The 11,008-nt window shown below is 40.0% G+C and overlaps 1 long non-coding RNA gene across 1 annotated transcript; it reads right to left on the reverse strand.

Moving 5' to 3' along the window:
* Positions 1–1,584: 1,584 nt before the first annotated feature.
* Positions 1,585–7,579, reverse strand: LOC128852126 (uncharacterized). The gene is made up of 3 exons (XR_008449774.1): positions 7,354–7,579; positions 6,513–6,603; positions 1,585–2,066 (listed from the first exon to the last, which is right to left on the reverse strand). It is a non-coding gene; the product is annotated as an uncharacterized LOC128852126 (long non-coding RNA).
* Positions 7,580–11,008: the final 3,429 nt, after the last annotated feature.

Raw genomic sequence — 11,008 nt, forward strand, 5'->3', positions numbered from 1 at the left:
TACTACAAGCAATCCTATAAATATAAATATTTTGAATGAAAGAGATGAACACATAATTAAAAAAGAGACTAAAAAAAGCATAAAATTAGATTTTGGATTTTTTTAATATGAACACAAAACACAATTCTTCTGTTTTACTTAAAGGGTGCTGCTCAACAAGAAGAAATTTCTGTGAGTTCACATTTTATTGAAGTTTGCATACTTCACTAGGTTTTAGTTGTCATTAGACAAAAATTTCACTTTAAATATTAGAAGAAACGTTAAAAGAGGATGAATGTTAACATATTAACACGTTAGTATAGCGCTGTCCTTATCTTCTGTCAAGGAGATGAGGAATATTTTCTCTCTAACTGCACCAAATAGCCGTTGTGAGAGAGACCACACCAAAGTGGTAATTTCCATAGAATCAGCAGGTCAGATTTAATCAAACTTGAGTGATGTTGGCCAGGAAGCATGGATAGTGAAGCTGGGGATATGTTAATTCAATATACAGTCCTCTAGTGAAACCCCTGTTGAATCATCAGTAAAGATTAAATCTACTCTCATATGAAATACTGAATGACAGGGATTCCTTATTGTTCTCAAAATTATGTGCCCTAAGTCTCAGCTCTACAAGGCAGTGCTCTTGTCACAGGATACAGCAGTTCAAAGGCTGAATTTGGCCTTATATCTGTTGTTAATGAATTTGAGCAATTTTCTAGAAAAGAGGACTTTTAACCTGTTTTAAATTTCAAATTTACCTTTTAGAACAGGTCAAAAGCCTGTGGAGTATCCTAACACAGCTTTGCTTCCATGAGAGAGAACATGGTTGGACAAAACTGTTGCATTCTCTGTGTCACGCTGATGTCTCTCTGGGTATTTGTGTGCAGCACAAAGCACACCAGGCACCCTGCTCCCATGCTTCTCCACCTTAGGGGGGCACTGAGCCAACACAGTCTCTCTCCTTTTTGTGCTCGAGGCATCTCTCTCATCCACATTTGGCACTGCAGTGCTCTGTGCAGATCTGCGGTGAGATGGAAGTACAGCATTTTTCTTCTGTTACACACAGGCCCAAAAATAACAGGAACCAGACCCCAGTTTTTGCCTTGAATGCACTTGTGGAATTTGTTAAATATTACATAAGTTTCCTAATAGCAAAAAATTTACCTGGATGTAAACATGAGGCCGGCTGTCACTTACATGCCTGAGTCATGCAACATTGAGTTCTCTTTTTAGTACATTCTGTATCTTACGTATAATTATAGAGTACACTTCTGGAGAAAGAAAGACAGAAAGTGATCTTTTGCATGTGTACAGCATCTAAAGCAACAAGACCTTACGTTTGTGATTCCATGATTTGCAATAGATAATGAAATACAAATGAATGAAATTCTGATTGCTTCATAAGAATCCCGGGCCTCTTGATACCAATGGACATTTAGATACCGACATCAATTACACAGTGACTTCTGCGTCTCTTCTTACGTTTCAGATAAAATGCAATCTTTCTGCTCTTTGAAAAGTAGTGGGAAAGGAACTCAATGAACTGCGAGTTGGGAGTTTTCTTTATCTGCTTCTTTTGTCTTTATTAAATTCAGTTAAGTGGAACCTTCAAAACTCAGTTTGGTATTAACAAGGATGAAGACATAACAAAATTATGAGCTAAACAATTAATTTGATACAAATTATTCATTGAGTTTTACAGCTCTCTAGCTGTTGTCAGAGCACACATATTTATGCATTTTCAAATGCTTCAAAGTACAGGGTTATTTCTGCAGACACTCGGCTTTCTCTATGAGCTTCCAGAAACACTCCTCTCTCTCACTAAAGAGCTTACCAGCTCAGGTGTGAAGGAAGACGATAAGTTTCAGAAGATCCTTTCCCCACCTTTACAGGGGTTTGCTGGAGGAAAAGTATCATTTCAGGTGCTTGTATTAAAAGATTCCTCTAAACATAAAAGAACACTTCTTTGTCCAGAGAGGATATTTCTTTTGGTTCGGAGTCCCTTTGTAGAGGCATCAGCCATTTCAGTCTCAGTCAGAAGTAAAGGGCCGTCTGAATCCAAATGCTTTGGTGAAGAACCTGTGCTGGGAAAATGCAGAGAATCTCTGCAACTCATCGGTTTTCCAATGCTCTCCCACATATTAGCTCCAAGTAAGAGCACAGGTGTGGATTCAGTGAATTGCAGAGGGTGAAGTTTCTATGATAAAAAGGCGTGACCTTATATGTGCTAATTAGCTCCATTCTAACAGATTGTAGGAACAATAAAGTATTATTAATGCATAGACAAATGGTAGATGGAGCTGTATGTAATCTCTGAAGATGCTGCTGGCATTCCTGGCTTAAGATTTGGTACAGAACTTCAAAATCCTGATGATGTTTTCTTTTCTACCTGAAAAGGTTCAAAATTTGTGCTGATTTTTCTTTAAAAAGGGAAACATAAAGTGGAGTAGGTATCTCTTAGTTGTACCTAGGAAAAGATCTCAGCAGAATTGCACAAGCAATTTCATCTTGTCATGTAACTTCCTAGGACAGTCTTAGGCTGATCATGGCAATAAGGAAAAATGTTATAGCACATCAATATACTAAAAAATGTACAAGAGTAATAATTACTTTTTACCAATAATTTTTTTACCAGTAAAAAAGTTTTAAAAACTGTAGTTCTTACTCTCACGGTTTTTATTTAACAGCTTATTACTATTATGAATCCTTTGGAGTTGAGGGCCATGGTACTGGAATTGGGATGGGTCAAGGTTAACAAGTACTCTTATAACCTACTTGCAAAGGACACCTCTGTTGCAAAATTAATGACCCTTTTTAACCTATAACCTTGCTTGGCATTGCCAGCACATATTTCACCTCAGTACTTGTCTTAATCTTGCTGTGCTGCTGTTGCTTAAAGATGACATAGTTTTTCCTCACTTGAGGTTTCTGTTGCTGCTTGTTCACGGGTAAGAATTCAAAGTTTGTACTCAGCTGTTATGTCTTCAAGACAGGCAAAAACCAAACCACGTACATAGACAAGGAGCCTTGTTTTTCTCTAAAGAAGCTCTTTTTGGTATTATTTCTTGTTCTGTATAAATAATTATTTTCATTACAGGCTGTATGAGGTGTGTTCATAATAGTGACGATGGGACTCCATGCAGCTATATTAAAATGTGTTAAACTACAAGACTCATGAAGAGGACAGGCTGATCCCTTCTGGAGTGAGCGGGGCATGAGGAATAAGCAAACGGCCCTGGTTGGTTGCCAGGTTGCATGCAGAAGGGAAACAGTGCTCTGATAGTGTTTCTCATAGAAAGGATTCTCATATTTAACCCCTTTCTCATGTTGTCGGTATTTAAGGCCCATGATGAGAAACATTTCACAGTATAAGACACGGTAAACTGGATTGAAATCTACAGCAGAACCCTTGAGTATGATTAAGCCAGGAAGGCTGTAGTACACGATAGCATGACTTTCATAAGGAAGAATCTCTCCCTTTTTAATGACTGTGGTCACAGGCAGTATCCCAGTTAGTTACTTAAAGATTAAATTCTATTGACTTTGCTGCTAGTTCACAGTTTTGTTTGGTCAGAGAGATTGTTTGCTGCGTGGCTGCTATGAATCAAACCAGAGGTGAATATGAATTGGGAAATTTAGGACACACGGCAAAGTAGGTCTTCAAAAATTATCAGAAAAGAAAGACCTAACTGTATGGTAGGCGGTATTGCCAGAAATACAAAAAGGAAATTCCCAGTTTGTGAACAGTTTTTTCAAGGAACTGACAGATTCAGGAAGACCAATCTAAAAGCACGATAGACTTAGTCCGTATTTCCAAAATTGTTTTCCCACACAAATGATTGGGAAATATTTTTATGAACGTAATATAAAAAAATCAAACAACACTCTACAAATAATAAAATATTCTGTTTGGAGTCCCTAACCTGGAATCAAGTAGTACACAGACTCCGGCACTGCTGGAGTTATTAGTCATATAAAGAGCTTGGCTAGGAACAATGAATAGGACAGGTTTGCTTTTACAAAGAGACAATGATGAAATTATAAATGAATTCATGTATGATTATCAGCAGGAGATATTTTTGCTACTGTTATGATGCCTAGATGTGATCCAGGCATGGTCTTGGGCAACTGGCTCCAGATGGCCCTGCTTGAGCAAGGAGGCTGGACAAGAAGACCTTCAGAGGTCCTTTCCCAACTTAACCACTCTATGGCTCTAATACTATACATATTAAAAAAAGATTTTTGATAAAAGTCAAGCAGTTTTAATGGCTGTGGCAAACTCACAGTGAACAAAGCATGAGGAAACAGAAACAAATAAAATGTTGCCTCTATGTTTTTCCTTGATCAATGACTGTGTTCTTCGGTTTTCATGTCAGTATAACTTAACTGAAATCAGCTTTTTCTGGTACCCTAGGGTATTCTACATCCAGCTGGTTCTTTGTCTAGAAGTTTATTACTGGCTCAAGGAATCTCCTGTGATGTTTAAGCAGTTTAGTCCTCCATTCGGTGTTGGTGCTTTTAAGGGAAAAACAATTATTTAAGCATTATCCATTTTTTCCTTTATTCAAAGAACTTAGTATTGAAAGAAACTCCATCTTTAATAAACAAAAAGCTTGCATGTGTGTCTTCCAGGAAGGCATGCAACTTCTTCATGTGTCTGTGAATCTAGGGTGAAAAAATAAACCAGATCTTCTTACAGGGTTTGGAACTCCGTGTCCCACTTATGTACTGGTTCTTAGTCTGAGTTGTAATCACTTTCTCTCCAAATTAGTTCTGACCCTTGACACGGTTACAAACTATGGGTATGCTACTAAATAAAAGGGAGAGGAAGCGACCTAAAGCACTGTGGTAACTGTCAGTATGTGGCCTGGTTTTACTCTGTCCCAGTTAGCCCACTATGAGACAACAACTGGGCCCAGTCTGGGAGACAGCAGGTTCTAAGGACCATTCCCAATAGTCATTATGGACAAAACTGTGTCAGGTTTGGCTTCTTATTCTACACAGTCCTCCAAAATTATCCCAGCAGACTTTGCACCCTCAGGTGACTCCTGAAAGCATGCAATACACTCGGGTCATGTCATGTTATCAAACTATGCCCCTGATAGTTTGCAACACAGCACTTATATTATTTCAGATACTTTGAACTTAGAATTGTGTCTTAGGAGCCCAGAAACAGTAATGCTCAGGAGAGGTGCAAATCCAAACACTACATGGTGTGAATATTGATGAGCTGTTCCACTTTGATGCTGCTTTATCTTGCAGTATGTAGTTGGCTTTGCTTTATTTTGCAGTATGCATGCAGCCACATGGTCTTTGACCTCCAAATTTGTGTCTGGTGAGAGCAAAAAATATTATTTGTGCTGGAGGCAGAGGGAAGGGTCAACGCTGTTATGTACCAGAAGATAGTGTTGTCTTATCACCAGAGAACTTAATATATAACAAGTGAGACATTCCTGGGTGGAACTTAAATGCCTTTGATATGCATCAGGCAAAATTTGATGATCTAATAGGTCCTTTTGACCCCAACTTTGGTGAGATATAACACGCAGGGGGCTGTCTCTTCAGGGGTCACTGGGAAACAAACTACAACCCATAGAAGAGTGACCTGAATTGTTTCCCTTAGCAATTGTTTTAGCATGACACATCACCATCTTCATGGGTAATAAATGACAGGGGGAGACTTTTCTTGCCTAAGAAAAGAAATGATTCAGTTTGGTGGGGAAAAAAATACTAAGACAGCAATGTGTTAAATAAGGTAACAGCAATGTAACAACAAGTACACTCTCCTGTAAAATCTACTGGCATATAGGAATGATTATAATGTAGGCGTTATCTTAGGTGTTACGAGATGCTGCAGATTGCGAAAGAGATGTGGAAACCGTGTGATCATGTTGAACAGCAAACAGGAAACCTTTCCACTTGCAGCAAACAAAGAAAAAAACTCTCTTCTATAGTTAAACAAACCTGACTAAATAATCAGGATATCATCAACTGCACTTCATGAATGGCCACTTTTCTTGTGAAGGACACAATTTTGGCAGAGTTTTGTGCTGGCAGAGTGCCAATCCTGCCATGCTCATGAGGCAAGCGTATGTGTTTCAGCAGAGGAACATACTGGTGTTGAGTGACTCTAGGCTCCTCTTCTACCAAATCCATTTGAAGTAAGACCATTCGTGCTACAAATTGGAAGTGGGCACACTGTCAGCACATCTCTAAAGGGCAGTCCTCCTCCCAGGTACTCGTAATGTGGTGGCTGGTGGACATTTGAACTGTCTTCCCACTGAAAGGGCAGGTACTAATAACAAATGAGACGGACAACAGAGCAAAACGAGGAGTCAAATGGATAAATTAATAGTGGAAACCAGTTCTATGTCCTTTCAGTAAAACATACTGCTGATCATGAAAACACATCACCTAGGTATTTGAGATGTCATGCATTAGCCAATAGCGGACAAATCCATGTAAAATACAGGAAGAAGATTTTTGGTATAGATTTCACATTTTTTAAAGTTCTGTTACTGTACACATACCAGTAAGTGCATCGCTGGTGTTACGGAGCTTTCCCAGGTCATGGTGAAGAAAGATTTTACAGCTGAAGAATTTTGAACTGTTGACTTCCACCTAGAAAAGCAACAGAAATACAAAATAGTTTATCTCTTAAGAGACTATTTCTGTAAGATCCTAGTTTCTACAGAGACATCAAACCACTGTGTGTTGAAGTAAGACAATCATGATTTATATATTAATCCCTCTTACAAGCACAGCATTTTTATGCTGCCATGATAATTTATTAATCTAAAGTTTAATGACTTAATGTGAACTTCACAACCTAATCCCAGAACAGATACATTAATATTCAAAAAAAGTTGTCTATAATATTTATCAGAATCTGGCACCATTTAGAAAACCACTCCTAGAAGATGTTGTCTTTGACACTGATTCCTATTATATGAACTTTCTTTTCTTTTCCTTGAAAATATCCAAAACCTTAAAAATACTTGGGAGAACATAATAGTTCAGTAAGTGATTTGCACGCTCTATTCTAAACCTCAGCATTGCAGCATCGTTGCTTAATGTATAATGCAGGCGGGCCAGAGGTTAGTGTTTATATTAGTTTAATGCCAAGATGATGCAAGCAATGATACCTGGGAAAGGAAACTCACCGTTCTGTAAATAACCACTCAAAGCGACATTTACATAAGGAAGAAGGAAAAGATGTCAAAAAAGTGATTAGTCCATAAATGTGATAACCATAAACTGCCCAGTAGTTCTAGGTGGATGTTGCATTCCACAAAACTCTCCATGGATCTGGGAAAAATCATCAGCAAGAGCACATGCTGTACTTTATTTCAAATAGTAGTAGTTTCTTACCTTTGGAACAGAAATAGGGTGATCTGTGCTTCTGTTTTCTACGGAAGAAAGTGCACTGTTCAGGTCATTCAGATACTGCGCCAGGGGAACAGGAAGAGATGCTATGGACTAAGGAGTTTAAATTAATTATCTTCTGTCTCCACTCAGCACTTCCTAAGGTCTAGCAGGACCTCTTGATGACAGCCTAGGACACTCTCAGAACCAAATCAGTCACACTGGAGCTAGCGAGTGCTGGTTGTCGAGATCTTGTTTCTCTTGGTGGAGCATGCAGAATGGGAGAGCAGCCGCAGGGACACCCAGACATATATCTGGCCTGCATAAAGGATGAAACAGGTGTCTAGAAGGAATACTTTAGAAGCAGAGGCCTGATGTTTCGGTCTGGAAGGCTTATCTTAGGTATTTCCTCTTCAAAGAAACACTAAACAAAAGAGATGATCTGGCTAAGGCCTAGCAAAAAGTAGCAGATTCTTGTAAGTATCAGCATTGGAAACCTCATCAAATAAATTCCAAAGACTTCTTGGGGAAGACAGAGCAGTCTGCCTTGCTGAACCGAAGGCTTTCTGCTACTTACCATTAAAAACTTCTCTCTACCAACTGTTTGTCCATATGGGTGCATCACGACATATGTTCTCTGCTGATGGGTAACTGCTGAGAAGAAATGGTAAAAAAACTCTTGAACTTGTTAACAGCTGAAATAGTTGGAATTGACACCTGTTGGTCATATAGGTGTTTTTCAAGTTCCTAGTGATGTTTTCTGCAAAAACAGAAGTGTCAGGTAAGATACACAAAACTCAGATCACACAAAACACGCACCCCGATCCCAGTTGCTGTGGCGGGAACTTGACTTAAAAATGCAACTGGCAGTGCTTCTTCCTTAGAATGCACACTGATGGCACATGGAAAGAACTTTGACTCTAGATTATAACACAAAAATTCATACTACAGGCTTTCAGATAAAGAAACTTTTATCTTCTGGAAAAGTTAGATAACAAAGATTTGTAAACAAATCCAGCCAACTCTACATAGTCCCCTCTGGATACATAGGAAAATTGTCCCCTTCTGTCCCCAGGGGAACACCCTGCACCTATCCCATGTGGTTCTCTGTCTCAATTTCCTTTTTGGTATCCTGTAACCATGTACAGAGGAGTCCCCCTGAACAGGAGTGAACAGGGATGAACAAACAGAAGATTTCCCAGAGTCATAAGATTTTGTGAGAAGAGTCCTTGAAAAAATGATTAGATTTGGAGAGCAGACTTGGAGGCTACAGTTAAGAGGGATGACATCCTGCCCAAGATGATCTGTAGGACATATTGTTGGAGTAGAAGGCACTGTTCTGGGAGGATACTTGGATGGTGGCTGGAATCACTGGTGGTAGGCAGCCTTTCTCCACTGCCCTGCCAGAAATACTGCATGTGAAAGGATGAACTAACAATATTATCAAAGGAGAGTTCTGTGTGTGTTCTCTTCCATGGTGGCTCTGACCATCTGTGAGAAAGTGAACAAGAATGGTTAAACAGTACATGCACTGGGCAAGCCTCAACTTTCTCAGTCATCTGTGTAGAAGAACTGTTTTGCTTCAGATATTTTTCAGGCATACCTGCATCACCAAAAAGCCTGGAGACAGCCATGCTGCCAGGAGACCTTAGTCAGGATGGCTGTTGTCTTCTGGGTTAGGTGCTATCGCTGTGCCCCTTGAGCAATCTGCTCATGGCACATTCCTTTTTGTCCTTGGATGCCTGCCCACATCGCCACCTCATGACTGGCTTTGCAGTATAATCAAACCAGTCAGCTGCAGCAGGCTGCCCACAAAACCCAATGGCTCTCCTCTGCCAAGGAGTCTAATCTAACTACCTTGAAAAACCTTTCCTTCGTATCAATCCTTTGTTGGCTCAGCTGGTCATTGACTCTTGCCCAGTCCAGCTGTTATGTTCTCTGTGCATTCATGGTTATCAGGGTACAGTCAGCAACCCTCTCTGGTCCCAGCTCTTCTTGCAATTGATTTTGTTGCCTTGTTACACACTACAGATTTTACTACTTCTTTCACTGATTCCATTAGCCTAGACATTAGTAAATCAAGTTATGCTGACCACAATAACTAAGGAATTGATTTAACTTCTTTCTTTGGTCATATATGATCTGGTCCTCTGATAAATAAAGGCTCATTTGTTCATGTTCTGTTTCAATATCCAAGCCACTGTATTCAGCTTTGTGTTTGTCTTAACTGATCAAGCACTTCAATGAGTCTGTTCACTCACTGTTCAACTCCTACAGTGACCTCAAGTGCTGAAGCTCCAGTGCATCAATCCTCATCCAACAGCTCCAGCCTTTCTCCTGCCTTGCAAACTGAAGACCCATTGTCCAGTCTTTGATTCAAGTTTGATCCGGCGTCACTTTCTCTGCTCTTGTAAGGAAAGTTTGTTTGAAAGACTTGTCCTTAAACATAGGCAGGAAAATATAGCAAAAACTTATGAATACGTATTTCTGACACTGCTTTACCTTTTAATCTCTGATGTACTGACTATTAACTCCTTGTAAAGTGGTTGTCTTCCCTACTAGACACACTGTGCTGTTCTGTGGACCTCATTCACTGGCAGCACTGGGTAAATAAAGAGCACACCACAAGAGAGCTGAGTAGCATATATGGACCTAACAGAGATGTGAGTGATGTTTGGCCTGGGCTGTGAACTACCCTTGTTCCTGTGTGTGCTGCAGGCTGCAATCACATAGGAGAACAGGCAAATAATTTCCGAAACAGAAAGGCTTTCAAAGTGTTAGTCTGGACAGGGAAATCAGCTTGAAAACAGTGAGAAAAACTTCTCCCTAGTGGGAGAAGCACTTGGCGGTGCTGCTCTGCCACCTGGTGCTGGAGCCCTGTGCTGGCAGAGCACCACAGCTGCCCTTACCCAGACAGGTCTCCCATTCCTGGGTCAAACCTGGCACCCAGTGCCTCTCCCACCAACACTGAAGGCATTGCACCCAGCGCTCTAAGAAATACAAGCACCAGGTTACTAATTGTAACAATAAAACTGTTTGTTTGTGGGTTTTTTTAACTCTTTATGACCTCTAATACTAATAGATACCATTCCCCTTTGCACAGGACAGTGCTGGTGACTAAACGCTGTCCTAGAAAGTGGTAAGTACTGGTTGCAAAAACGTAACTGCTAGGTAGTCATTTTTTTTACATTTATAGGTATTATTTTAAATTTTGATGCCTAAGTCTAAACATTTTCAAATACATACACATGTGATCTGATTAGGTGTGTTCTTAACCTCTTCCTTATGATGACATCCCTATTTTACATTTTTATATCATGCAGGTGATTCTCTAGTTGTAAACTGAGGCACAGCTTGTCTGCTGCACACACTAAAGCTTTGGTTTTCAGCTGCTTGGAAGTGAATTCTCCATGAAGGTTATAAAAAATACTGACCAGAAGGGACCTTTTCCCATCTCCAAAGAGATGCTGTTGAGAAATCTATAGAATGTCTGTGTTTTAAGTATCTCACACTTTAACTTATTTGGCTGCAGCCACTTCACCACACGATTCCACCATCATGAAACCACTACGCCTGCCTTGTGGGGTTGTACCTGGGTGCAATTGCCACCTCCACAGTTCCTGCACTAATAGTGATGTTGAGACCCTAGCAGAGCCGCAGC

This window comes from Cuculus canorus, chromosome 4 (genome assembly GCF_017976375.1).
Source record: "Cuculus canorus isolate bCucCan1 chromosome 4, bCucCan1.pri, whole genome shotgun sequence".
In the NCBI taxonomy this organism is placed as follows: domain Eukaryota; kingdom Metazoa; phylum Chordata; class Aves; order Cuculiformes; family Cuculidae; genus Cuculus; species Cuculus canorus.